Source organism: Rhinolophus sinicus, linkage group LG07, assembly GCF_036562045.2.
Source record: "Rhinolophus sinicus isolate RSC01 linkage group LG07, ASM3656204v1, whole genome shotgun sequence".
Lineage (NCBI taxonomy): Eukaryota > Metazoa > Chordata > Mammalia > Chiroptera > Rhinolophidae > Rhinolophus > Rhinolophus sinicus.
Window position 1 is genome coordinate 109,148,742 of NC_133757.1, and position 12,075 is coordinate 109,160,816.

At 34.3% G+C, this 12,075-nt stretch overlaps 1 protein-coding gene across 3 annotated transcripts in view; it reads left to right on the forward strand.

The window, feature by feature from the left end:
- Window positions 1-12,075, forward strand: part of TTC29 (tetratricopeptide repeat domain 29) — a 360,428-nt gene that overhangs the window by 305,029 nt on the left and 43,324 nt on the right. The window lies entirely within an intron of this gene.

Here is a 12,075-nt window from a genome sequence, read left to right on the forward strand (position 1 = left end):
ATTTTCGTTGTTGTGAATTTTTATTTTTTTAACTACAACATCAGTCAAAAATTATATCCAGGGTCCCAGAATTCACTTTCCTTTCAATTATTTTACTCTGTCTTCCCTATGTCTTTAACTCCCAGACAAGAGTGACTGTTTTTATAGTTTTAATAGAAAAATACTTTTCATGATGATTATTCTTTTAGAAATTATTTATGTTGCCTTATTATGATGACTGACTTGAATAATAGTTGCCGCATACGTATTTCATTTCTCATGGGTGATGTCTGTCTCCAGAGATGGGTGCACTGGGTTCAGTGTGGGAAATATAGAGCCAGAGTCTAATCAAAAGAAATGCTAGGATATTTCTTAATTTTAATGCCAGTCCATCCTGACCTTCCTGAAGTAAATCCTTGCAACACTACATAGGAATCCAGCTGAACACATTTACTTTTTGAATCCTCTGAACTATGCTTGCAATGAAATAAATATTAAAAGCACAAACAAAAACTCATAGACACAGACAACAGTTTAGTGGTTAGCAAAGCGTAAGGGAGGAGGGGGTCAAATATATGGTGATGGAAGAACTGACTCTGGATGGTGAACACACAATGCAATATATAGATGATGTATCATAGAATTGTACACTTGAAACCTGTATAATTAAACTAACCAATGTCACAACAATAAATTCAATAATTTTTTTTAAAAAGCACTGACCAATATTCAGCATTCCCAAATCCTTTAACACTGCAATAGTCAGATTTTTTCATTTCATTCTAGCCTTCAATCAAAAAATCTGAGCAAACAAATGTTCTTTTCATATTCCCCTTAAGGTAAACAAAGTTGGATTTTGTCAACCCAGTGGGGAAACTAAAGTTAGCACTGTTAAGTGCTGTGCCTCTGAAGGATTTCACTTATTGATTTCTCTTATGGAATCAGACACCCCAAATGGGAAAAAGACTGGTTAATTTTACCCTTTTGTGAGATAAGTCTGATTTCTCTGAGTTAAAACTACTGTTTCCCCGAAAATAAGCACGGGTCTTATATTTATGTTTGCGCCAAAAGACGCATTAGGGCTTATGTTCAGGAGATGTCATCCTGAAAAATCATGCTAGGGCTTATTTTCTGGTTAGGACTTATTTTCGGGGAAACACAGTATGTGCTTTATTGTATCAGCTAATAAAATGTATTTTGACAAATACAGCTAATAAATTATATTTTGCACTCATCAAAGGAATTTTAGTTCAACACTTTCAAAGGTCTTCTAATCTTATTAGATAAGCTCCTGGGAAGAGATAATAGTGTTCCTCAAGTCTCCAAGTGTTTTTAACTCAGGTATTAAAATAACAGTGGAGAAATACAAAATGAAATACAAGCTTCAAAATCAATAGTCAGGAAGAGGATTGGTGAGAAACATCGGGAGAATTGGGGTCCAAATGACCATCATAAAATGTTGAGGTCAATGTTTTTACAGTTTAGATTTATTTGGCCCAAGTTTTTACCACCAACCACTATTAGGATTATGAAAAGGAGGAAATTAACTATGCAAGAGGAAACTGTTATGTGCAGCCTTTAGGTGTGAATAAAAATTGAAAACAATATTAATACACATAAGAATTTATTGTATTGAATATAACGCAAGCAAATGAAATATTTTTCATAGAAGTCTTGGTGGGGACAGATGAACACACTAATATTATTATTTGATCCTAAGAATTCTTCCTAGAAATACAGATATCCAAATAGCTATATTAACTACCTCTCATCTGAATGGATTCACTTCTTTATTCACCTTCATCTAGGGCTTTACATTGTAATCTTACTTGAAGATTTACATGATGAAATGTGAATATAGTATATTCCTTGGTAATTTGATTGGCAAGAAATAGAGAGCAAATACACGCACAGCTTTTTAATAATTTATAATTACTTACATGAATCTACTAAGTTTAGGCACACAATTATATGACTAATTATGTTGAAAATCCAAGTGGATGCTTAAATAGATGACCATGCCCTGAGGCCTTTCCAGTTGTTTCTGCTGTCTCATTTAACCATGCAAATGTTATTAAGCATTCCTGGCTAAAAATTTTCAAGCATGTGCAAGTGTAATTGCATAGATAATTAAGCATAATACTGTCATTTTCTATATCTAACATAGGAATTTTCCTTTTAAAAAAAAGTACCGGATTTCTACTGGGTAGCTTTCTCAGTTCCTGTCAAGAAAAATATAGTTTGTAAAAGATAAGTAGACCAAAACCAACCTATTGCTCTTTCTTCAGGATCTCTTCTTGACTCTCATAAGCATATCAATTTGAAGTACTACAGAGGCAGATCAAGCCATATACTAAAATTAAAGCAAATTTTAAATACCTATAAATGCAATAATCTGTATTCACAAAGTATAATTCAATAACTATTTTTAGACTCATATAAATATTTATACAAGCCTAGTAACAGGGATACAAAAAAAAACTGACTGCCCTGTTCTATGAATAAAAATATACGAGAAGTCTTTCATGTTTGTATATACTAAAGCCATGTTTATATAACAGCAAAAAAAAAAATGTCCAGAAAAAATATTAGCCAGCACATACACACTGATAGGTTAATTTCTTGTCCTGAGAACTATCAGGAAGCTTTATAATATACAATCCTGCCTGCTGCCATGCCTTGCCAGGTTGCATTCTGCATGACCCTGCTTAGCAAGTCACAACTCTGGATGCAAAGTTTGGCACGTGTGCAGTTGATTGAGGGAGTTGGGCTCGCATGACTCTGCCCAGCTACAAGGGAACTTGGGAAAATTAGTACCTGGCTTCCCAATGCCTAGAGTGAAAACAAGTCTCAATGTCCACTTAAATTTATGAAGCTGAGTTTCTTAAACATTGAAATGGAGTTGTAGATGCTGGCAGGCAAACACTAGAAATAGTGCTAAAGTGGTACGAAGGAAAAGCGTGGGTAAGAGGACAGAAAGCGATTGCATTTGCAGAGAACTATTTTAAAGAGACATTTTTTAAAAGCTACTCAAGAGGCATGATTTGCATAGAAACCTGACTGAAATGATCTAACAAGCTGTGAGAATATCTAGAAGGGCGGGCAAAAGATAATCCAGGTAAAGCTGCGCTTGTTCCAGTAACGAGAAGACCGATATGGTGGGATCAGATTGAGTGAGGAGGGAGAGAGGGAAGAATTGAGCATCCAGCAGCGGCCCAGTAATTTAGGTCCTTGAAGCCATAGTGGGGACTTTAGATTGTGTTCCGACTGTGACAGAAAATTGTCGTTGAGGTCTGAGCATAGGATTCTGACTTTCAGAAAGATCACTTTAGCTGCTGTGTGAGGAAAAAAGCTGTGGCCTTTTTGACTAAAACCAACTGACGTAGAATACATAACTGAATCAAGAGTTTGACAAAACAATACTTCCTTCATGTGAAGCGCTCAGGTATTTTTCATTGTAGTCTAGTCTATTTCATTTTTTCATGATTTTAAAGAAATTATAAATAGAAGGTGACTCAAGATATTGTTTCATTTTCTACCATGATACAAGTATTTTAAGATACTGTGGAAAACTCAACGTCACATTAAGCCTTAGGCAGTTTCTCAAGAGTGCAACTCAAGGACCACTTGCTTTAAAATGACCAGATTGGTGGTGGTGGGAGGGGTCGTTATAAATACATATTCTAGGGCCTTACCACAGACTTATTGAATCAGAATCTACTTTTAACAAGCTCAGCAGGTGATTCTTATGTATAAGAACTACTGTTAAGTTTTTCAATATTTTAAGGTAATATGCAAGGTTAGCTTTTCACTCTGTTTTATATATATATATATATATATTTTTTTTTTCACTATATATTTTATATATTCATATATATTATACATTTATGTATTCTACATCTAAATATTTATAAAATATATATATTTCTCTATTATATGTAAACACATTTAGTGGATTTTCAGATAACATTTCTGAGCAACATCATAAATTCACATATGAAATGTGGAAAGCATGCTAAGTCAGCACAGCCATGCCTTTAGCTTCCTTTAGATCTCGATTTTTAAATCACGTGGAAGTCTTCCTCCCCAATCCCAACTCTTATTTGTTACTTCACATCATTTATCAGAAATATTTTTCTCTGCTCAGTTACCTTTCCTTTCTCCTTCTAAATGTTTCTAGATTTTCACTTCCCCAAGGAGCCTACCTACCCATGTTGAAATGTAGTTAAATACCACAAGTTACAGCTCCACAATTCTAAGTGGTGTAAGCCAGCATCATTTTTCAATAGGTTTGCATGTCATTGATTTTCACTAAACATTTTCCTCGGAATGTTTTCATCATCTCACCCTGTTTTGAGGCATTCTGGATGCAACAGATTGGATGATTTCTCTTTTAAAAGGTTTTCAAAGTATCATTAAAGTATGGGGGACATTTTTTTTTTACTCAGTTCTAAAATGAAACAGGAACCCACCTAAGCAGCTGTATTATTGATCACACACATGCAAAATCAGGCTTCAATCTGGCACATTTGATTTTTGTAAAGAATGAGGCTTAAGATCTGATGTTATAAAGTCATTTTGTAAAATGTTGTCCAGTTGCATATTCTCTTTTGTTGTGGATGGAATAATGTCCCCCACATCTGTGGTATCACCATAGCAAAGCCTGTCACAGAGACATTATCTTCATCCCGTACCCAAAGTAAAATATCCTGACTTATATGTCTGTGCATCAAAGGAGTCATCTCCCATCGACTCAGCTTCAAAAGCAAAAAAGGGACAGAATTCTTATGCGTTCATGGGGAAACATGGGGTTAAAGTTTACTGTAGTTCAGGAAGTGTTCAGTTGACTTGCTCTGCAGTGGTGGGAGACTTGCTCTGCAGTGGTGGGAGATTGCAGTCCTAGCTAATGACTTATAGGTACGGAATCCTCAAGTCTCTCAGGTGGTTTCAGTCGATCAGTTTCAGCAGAATGATGAAAAGGTAGAGATAAAATAAACTGACAGTTGCTACTCATCGTAGGCTGCAAGCTGTACCCAGGCAGCTGAGACCCTGGGAGCCCTCTTTCTTAAACAAAGGCTTTCACTGCAGTGAGCAGTGAACTCCAAATAAAAAAAATGGGGGCAGATTGGCAGCTGGTGACCGCCAGGAGGAGGGAAAGGAGGGAAACTGGGAAACACAGCAATTGTTGGCTAATTAGAAGCCATTCCCACCTACTTAATACCAACCCATTAAGCAGAAAACACTTTTCATCTTTCTCTCCTGCTACACATGACATTATACTCCAATCAATACCCTCCCACTGGCTGCCTCAGTGCCCACAAATAAATATACTGCAAGTTTAAGAATGCAGTAATTGATTTGAGACAGTGAAACTGCAGCTTTCACAGTATATTTTCTGAAGATACTAATGCAGTGTTTGTGATGCTTCGATAAAGTAATCATACCTGTAAACTGACAGCTGTCAAAAACTGAAAAACATAAGAGAAAATCTAAGCATGGTAGACTTATTTGAGCTTTAATAGCAAATAATCATGTAATTCAACTTCCCCTCTTTTGGGAGCACAATGCAAATATTTGGCTTAAATTCACTATCACGACCAATATTTTGACGCTGGACACACACACACACACACACACACACAATTTATAAGATGACATATGGGAAGTATAATAGGTGTACATAAAATTATCTTGCATTATGTTTAAGCATGAATTTAATAGAATTCTTTCTTTGGTCCCATGTTTAAGCTTATGGAAATTTATCTCAAGAATTCAAATAAATTACTGGACATTTATCCTAATGCAGTACTTTTAATCCCTATGCATTAGTTCTGAGACACTGATCACAATACTAGCCACATATTTGCCGATATTGGAGTAGAAGGTAATAGAAAGGAGAACGGATTGTTCCCTTCTGCTATTTCAAAATAAATAGGAAACTGACTCTGGATGGTGAACACACATTGTGATTTATAGATGATGTAATACAGAATTGTACACCTGAAATCTATGTAACTTTACTAAAAATTGTCACCCCAATAAACTTTAATTTAAAAAAATAAATAACTAGGAAAGACTTGAGGAACAAATAGGATTTATGCTGGTCCAAAGAGCAGGATATTATACTATGGTTTCATGTGTGTGCACAAAACAAATGAGATGAGATCCAAATTATCTTTGTATTATGTGGGTAGAATGGATTAAGCTTTATTAGTTGATTCATCTGTGTTATTTTAAAGCATGTATTTCAAACACAGCTATAATTATTACCCAAAGTATTGCCTGGCAATGCCAGGCTTTTATTCGATAACAGACACCAACCATCCCTGCATTACACCTTATACACACCTTTTAGGTAAGAGAAAACTTCCATTGGAGGAAGAGAAAGAAGAAAGTCTTCTTGCTTTAAAATGATGACCTGGTTCCAAAACATAGCTCCACTCATCAGTTTTATTTCTCAGAAGAATTTAAACTACTGATATCAAGCCTTCTATAAGTAACTCATGGGAAAATTCTTGTGGTCTTCCCTTTCAGCCAAGTTTACTATTTCATTTGGGAGTGTGTGCATGCGTGTGCATGTGTGTATATGTGTGTGTATGGTTATACATACCATTAATAACACGGAAATATCAAAGGTGTTAACATCACTTTAAGATATGTTACCAGAAATGTTAATAAAAATAGCAAGTCTTTTATTATTAGGCTACAGTTTTGGTTTTGAAACCAGACAGCTTAAGAGATATGTGAAAGCATTCAGTGGAATTTCCAAAATTGTAAAGAAGTTTAATCATTTGGAAAGTGTGACAGATGGGTACAGGTTGAGACTACTTTAGACTTCAGCAGAAGAAAATTCTCTAATGACATAACTACCTCGAATAGGCAACATTAAGGAAAGAATAACAACCATCCTCCATCTTCTCAGAGTATGGAGCAGAAGGAAATGGATTTACCCCTCAGTAAGTGTATTAAAAACAAGGCAGCACGTTATAAACAAACACAGGGATAACATCATAAGCAATAGCTGAAAATAAAGACGGTACACACACACACACACACACACACACACACACACACACACAACCATTCATATAAGCACTCAGCAACCCAGGGCCATTTTATGGGGGAACAACGAAGAGACCTCACAAACTCAATGGCCTTTACTATATCAAATAATTAATTTTTCTGCTAATAGCCCTCAACCACAAAGAAAATATTAAATTACATTCGTTTTTAGTCTATTTTAAAATGCAGGAGAATTTTAAGGAAATTTTCCTTTGTAGAACTTATTGATGTAGTAGACTCTCAGATTGCTAGTTCATCCTCCATTTTACAGGTGAAGAAACTTAGGTTCACAGAAGGTGAAGTGTCCTACCGCAGCTAGAGTAAGGAGCAGGGTCACAACTTGAAGGCAGATCTTCAGAGCACACCTCACACTCTTTCTGTTTCACTGTACAGCCTACAACAATTTTACTATTTTTATTTTTTTTTTTTTAAGTTTTGGAGTAAATTTAAGTTACCTAAAAAGTTGACCCTCTGCCATCTATAAAGATGTTGGAAAAATGAGGGGCTATGAGGGGATACTATATTTGAAAACTAATTCAAGCTACTGAGTTATTCAGCCTACTTCACAAGTCTTAAGAAAGTTTAGAGATAGAAACGAGTATTAGGTTGCACGTTAAAAGTGCCGTCTGAGAGTATGGTTCTAGATGAAAAGCGATCAGTGACCTACCATCACCTGAGATTAGGCTCCTTTCTTCGTTGAGAAACATCAAAAATGTCATGAACAGTTGAAACCATTAATTCTTCAACTAATGCACCTTTTAAATGACTCTTTCTCAAGAACAGATGTTAATGGGTTATGTTAAAGCATAGCAGATTATTTTAGGTTTATATTTTACAATAAAATATTTTCCTATGATATCACAAAAAGTGTTCATGTGTGTTTACAGTCTTCCTTCATCCTCATACCTGTTCAATTTCCCTCCTCCTCCTATACCCGAAAGGAAAAGGATTTTCAAATTGGCTGAGAGAGAGGCTAAGTTGATTTACATAGAGGCTAAGTCTTCATTCATAAAAGAATGAAGAACAAGGTGAGTGAGGATAGAGACTAAGGTGCTGAGCAAGAGAGGAGAGAAGACTTACGTGACATTTTGAGGAGATGTGGAGAGTGTAAAGGAATTGTAATAGGAAAGAAATAGGAGATTATGATGTGATATGTTGGATTCTGAATGACCCCTTTAATGATATCTGAAAAATGCAAGAATTTGAATTATGCTTTAACTGCTTTTGTTGTTTGACTGTTTCCTGTCCTGTGACAGAGCTCTGAAACTGGACCACAGGGGGTGCTGAGTTTATAAGGTCTTTTTAGATTATCTGTTTGAATCCAAAACTTTTTCTTTTTTCTTTTTTCCTTTTTTTTTTTTGTTTTTTTTGTTTTGCTTGTGTTAACTTGGGTACTTATGGTGACTAAAACTTTGGTCAATTTAAATAAAACAAGATTCCTTGCCTTTGGGCTCTTATAACCTGTTCTAAATAGCCATTCATAACGGTGTAATAATTACAGAATAAATTGGTTGGATTTGTCATTTTCTACTTTCATAGACATTGCCCTGTAGGTATCATAGGGTAGTTTTAAAAACAACAAAACACTATAATCGACAGCATTTTACAGTGTGGAATAGATTACATTGGCATAAAAAACATGTTTTCATCATCACTTCTTACTAAACAGAAGCAATGAACTAGTTGTTGCATTAAATGTGGTATTCCCAAATTTATTTCTTTGTAAGTTTCCCCAACAGAGTAATATCAGAGAGCTAGTTACATAATAAATATTTTATTTCTTAGCAACTTTATAGGAACAGTCATTTTATCTTGTTATTTATTTTTTCCCTTCTCTCATAATTAATGTACTTTCAACAATCTATTCATTTTAAATAATAACATTTTTCCATATGAATGGCCAAGACAACATTTAATATCTATAAAATAATGAACTGAATAATTTATTTTATTATTCACTTTCTGCCCAAAGCTGGCAGGGAAGGGACATTAGCCAACAAGGTAAGACTAGTGTATTAAAGGAGTGAAGAAATGTACCACAACGTAGAAGTTTCAGTGTCTTCTGTGTATATTAAATCAGCATGTCAGAAATCAATTTGTGGAAGTAAAAATAAAGATATAGTATTTATAATTGACAGTTGCACCACAAAATTCCTATATAAATGAGGGTATTCCATCTAAAAAGATGTCATTGTAGGTACCATTTTTAATTAGCTGAACAGCATGTTTCACGGCTGCCTTTGTTTTGTTTTTTCCATTTGTTTGCTTCCTAGTAACAGTTGACCTGGAGATTTGCTTATGGTTGTCACTTTAGATTTTTATTTATTGAAAATTTTTCTCTTAGCTATCAGAATTCTCATCTAGTTAACTATTGAACTTCTTCTACCACTGAATGTCTATAATCATCCATCCATCCATAAAAAAGACTTCTGTAGAGAGGCATAGCTAGCTGGGTTTCATTTTCTAAAGATGCCAAAGTGAAAACATTTCAAAATACCACTGTCATAAAATTTCATTTTCTGGTAGTCCTACCATAGGTGAATAATTTCAGATAATGCAGTACTGGAGTAGCATGTTAGTGAACCTTGCTTGTAATGAAGTCCTCCTGAACCCAAAATACAGTGAGTTGGTTTTATATGCTTGCTTTCTTGAGTAAATCTTTCATAATGCAATCCTTACATTAACTCTATACAGTGTTGAACAAACTTTGCAATCTAGCAATTAGTCTGCCATGTGCATTTCAAGGTTTTAATCTGAAACTATAAAATTATATATGTATTCAGTCATCATTTGTTTAGAGATATTACAATTGGGTCATAATTTGTATTGTGGTTTCAAAATCTCAGATTCAGGAATCTTACAAGAATCTTATGTTCAGAGCTTGAGACTTTTAATCTCTTTTCTCAAGATTAACATAAAACTTAACTCGTTTCAATATGATGTAATCTATGCCTTTCTATTGAATTTTTTTTTAATTGGGAAAGGTATCAAGCCCTCTAATATTGGATTTCCAATCTAACGATTTTTCTATTCACATCTGGCTATGTATTTTATTGTGTTTCATTTTTTGTTCCAGCCACTCTGTTAACAGGCATATTCCTGAACACCAACTGTTATTTCAAGAAAGGGAGGATGTGTTTTTATAACAAAGTATGTCGGCTGCTATTTTCTTTTCATTTATAAATCATTGCCTTTCTTGTGTGCTCTTTATTGTACATGCACTTCTAACTAGTAAATTACTCAAAGTTTATCTGACTGTTATAATCCTCAAGTCCAAGATTGTCAGGCTATTTTGATGTATGTGAGACTCATGCAAATCACAGGCTCCAGTCTCCTGGGATGGAATCAAGAGAAGTGATCTGCAGTGAGACACAAGCGATGTGGATTATAATGCAGGTCCAACCATTTACTATCTAATCTTCCATTTTCTAATTTATTATATGACCAAATCATTCAAACTTTACTAGACTATTGAAAGAATTAAGTGAAAACCTGGCAAAGTGAAATATACATATATAAAGTACATAAAGTATTAAATATTAGTTCAGCAGTCTAAGAGATGGATTTCAGAAGAGGCAAATCTGGAGCTCTGGGAAGCTTCAGAGAGTAGAAGCCAGAACCAGCCCAAAAAAGAGCACTTTGTCCTAGAGAAAAAGAAATTCTTAACAGATATTCTCCACTATGAACATGCCTGAATGTCTTATCTCATTTATCCAAATGGACATACGACTCTTAGAAGAGAGCTGGAGATTTCTGGTTTTAAGAGGTTGTATATTGGAACACGCTTCTTTTTATTTCTCTACTTATTAAACAGTTTAAACAATTTAAACAATAAGAACATATATTTATAATGCAGAAAATGAAGGTCCTCATAACATATCTCTCTCTCTGTCTCTCTGTCTCGCTGTCTCTGTCTCTCTCTCTCTCTCATTCAGAAAATTATTCATTTGACCATGCTATACCCATTAAGATGCCCAACCCTGTGTATTACTGCAATGACTGGCACATTGTGATCTCTACCCATATATATTGACCGAAAAGAACTTTAAAAAAAAAGTATTGAACTGAGTTTAATTGGGGGGAAGCCGGTATTAATAAATTTTAGCAGACCTGGAAGAAGAGACATATTAATTCTGGAAATTTCCTATCTCTAAAAGTACCCTTTTAAACTATTTAAATTTAATTAAAATATTTTAAAAGTTCTACTACAAAGCATAATGTCATATTTATTTCAAATGGGAAGATTTTAGAAGGAAGTAGGTAACTTTATGTTTTAAACATTATTTCCTTTTATCTCTCATACTGAAAATTGATACACATTTTTAAACGTTCTTTGCTTTCTCTTAAAGCTAAATTTTTGAGTTAGAATTGTGTTTATTATCCTTGACATTTCAAAGAAAAGTAAAAATATATCTAATACTTTAAAATTGTAAAAAATCAAGTTTTTAGTATCTCTACAGGTCCAGAATACCAAGTAGCTATAAATGTCGTTACTGAGATGGGGTGGGGGTGAAATATAACATCTTATCAGCCAAAAAGATTATTTGAATGTAGCGTTGAATTTAAGATTCACTTTCTAGCTTCTCCTCTCTAGTTATAAGAGGCTCTAAAAGCAATGGAAATAGCAGGTGGTTCCATTCTATATGAAAACCTATAAATTCAATCTTATTTTGACTAGCTTCCAGGGTAGTCTTCCATTAAGAACCAATGTAAAGGAAGTAAAATGAGCCCTTGGCAGTTTCACCAATAGTTGAGGGCCAGTGACAGTGGGTAAATGTCGCAATGCCCAGACTCAGCCAGGTAGATCCAAATCTAATCTAACTCTAATCTATTCTAAGACCCCAGACTACAATGGTTATCATGGCAAAAATTAAAACAGAGAATCATATCATCTCTTTCTTTTATTTAAAGAATCATATCATCTCTTTCTTTTATTTAAAATATTTCATTAAGTCAATATTTTAAATTACTGGTAGATCTCAAATATTATACAATCTTTACCAATGGATCTAGTTTAACAATGGGCCACATATT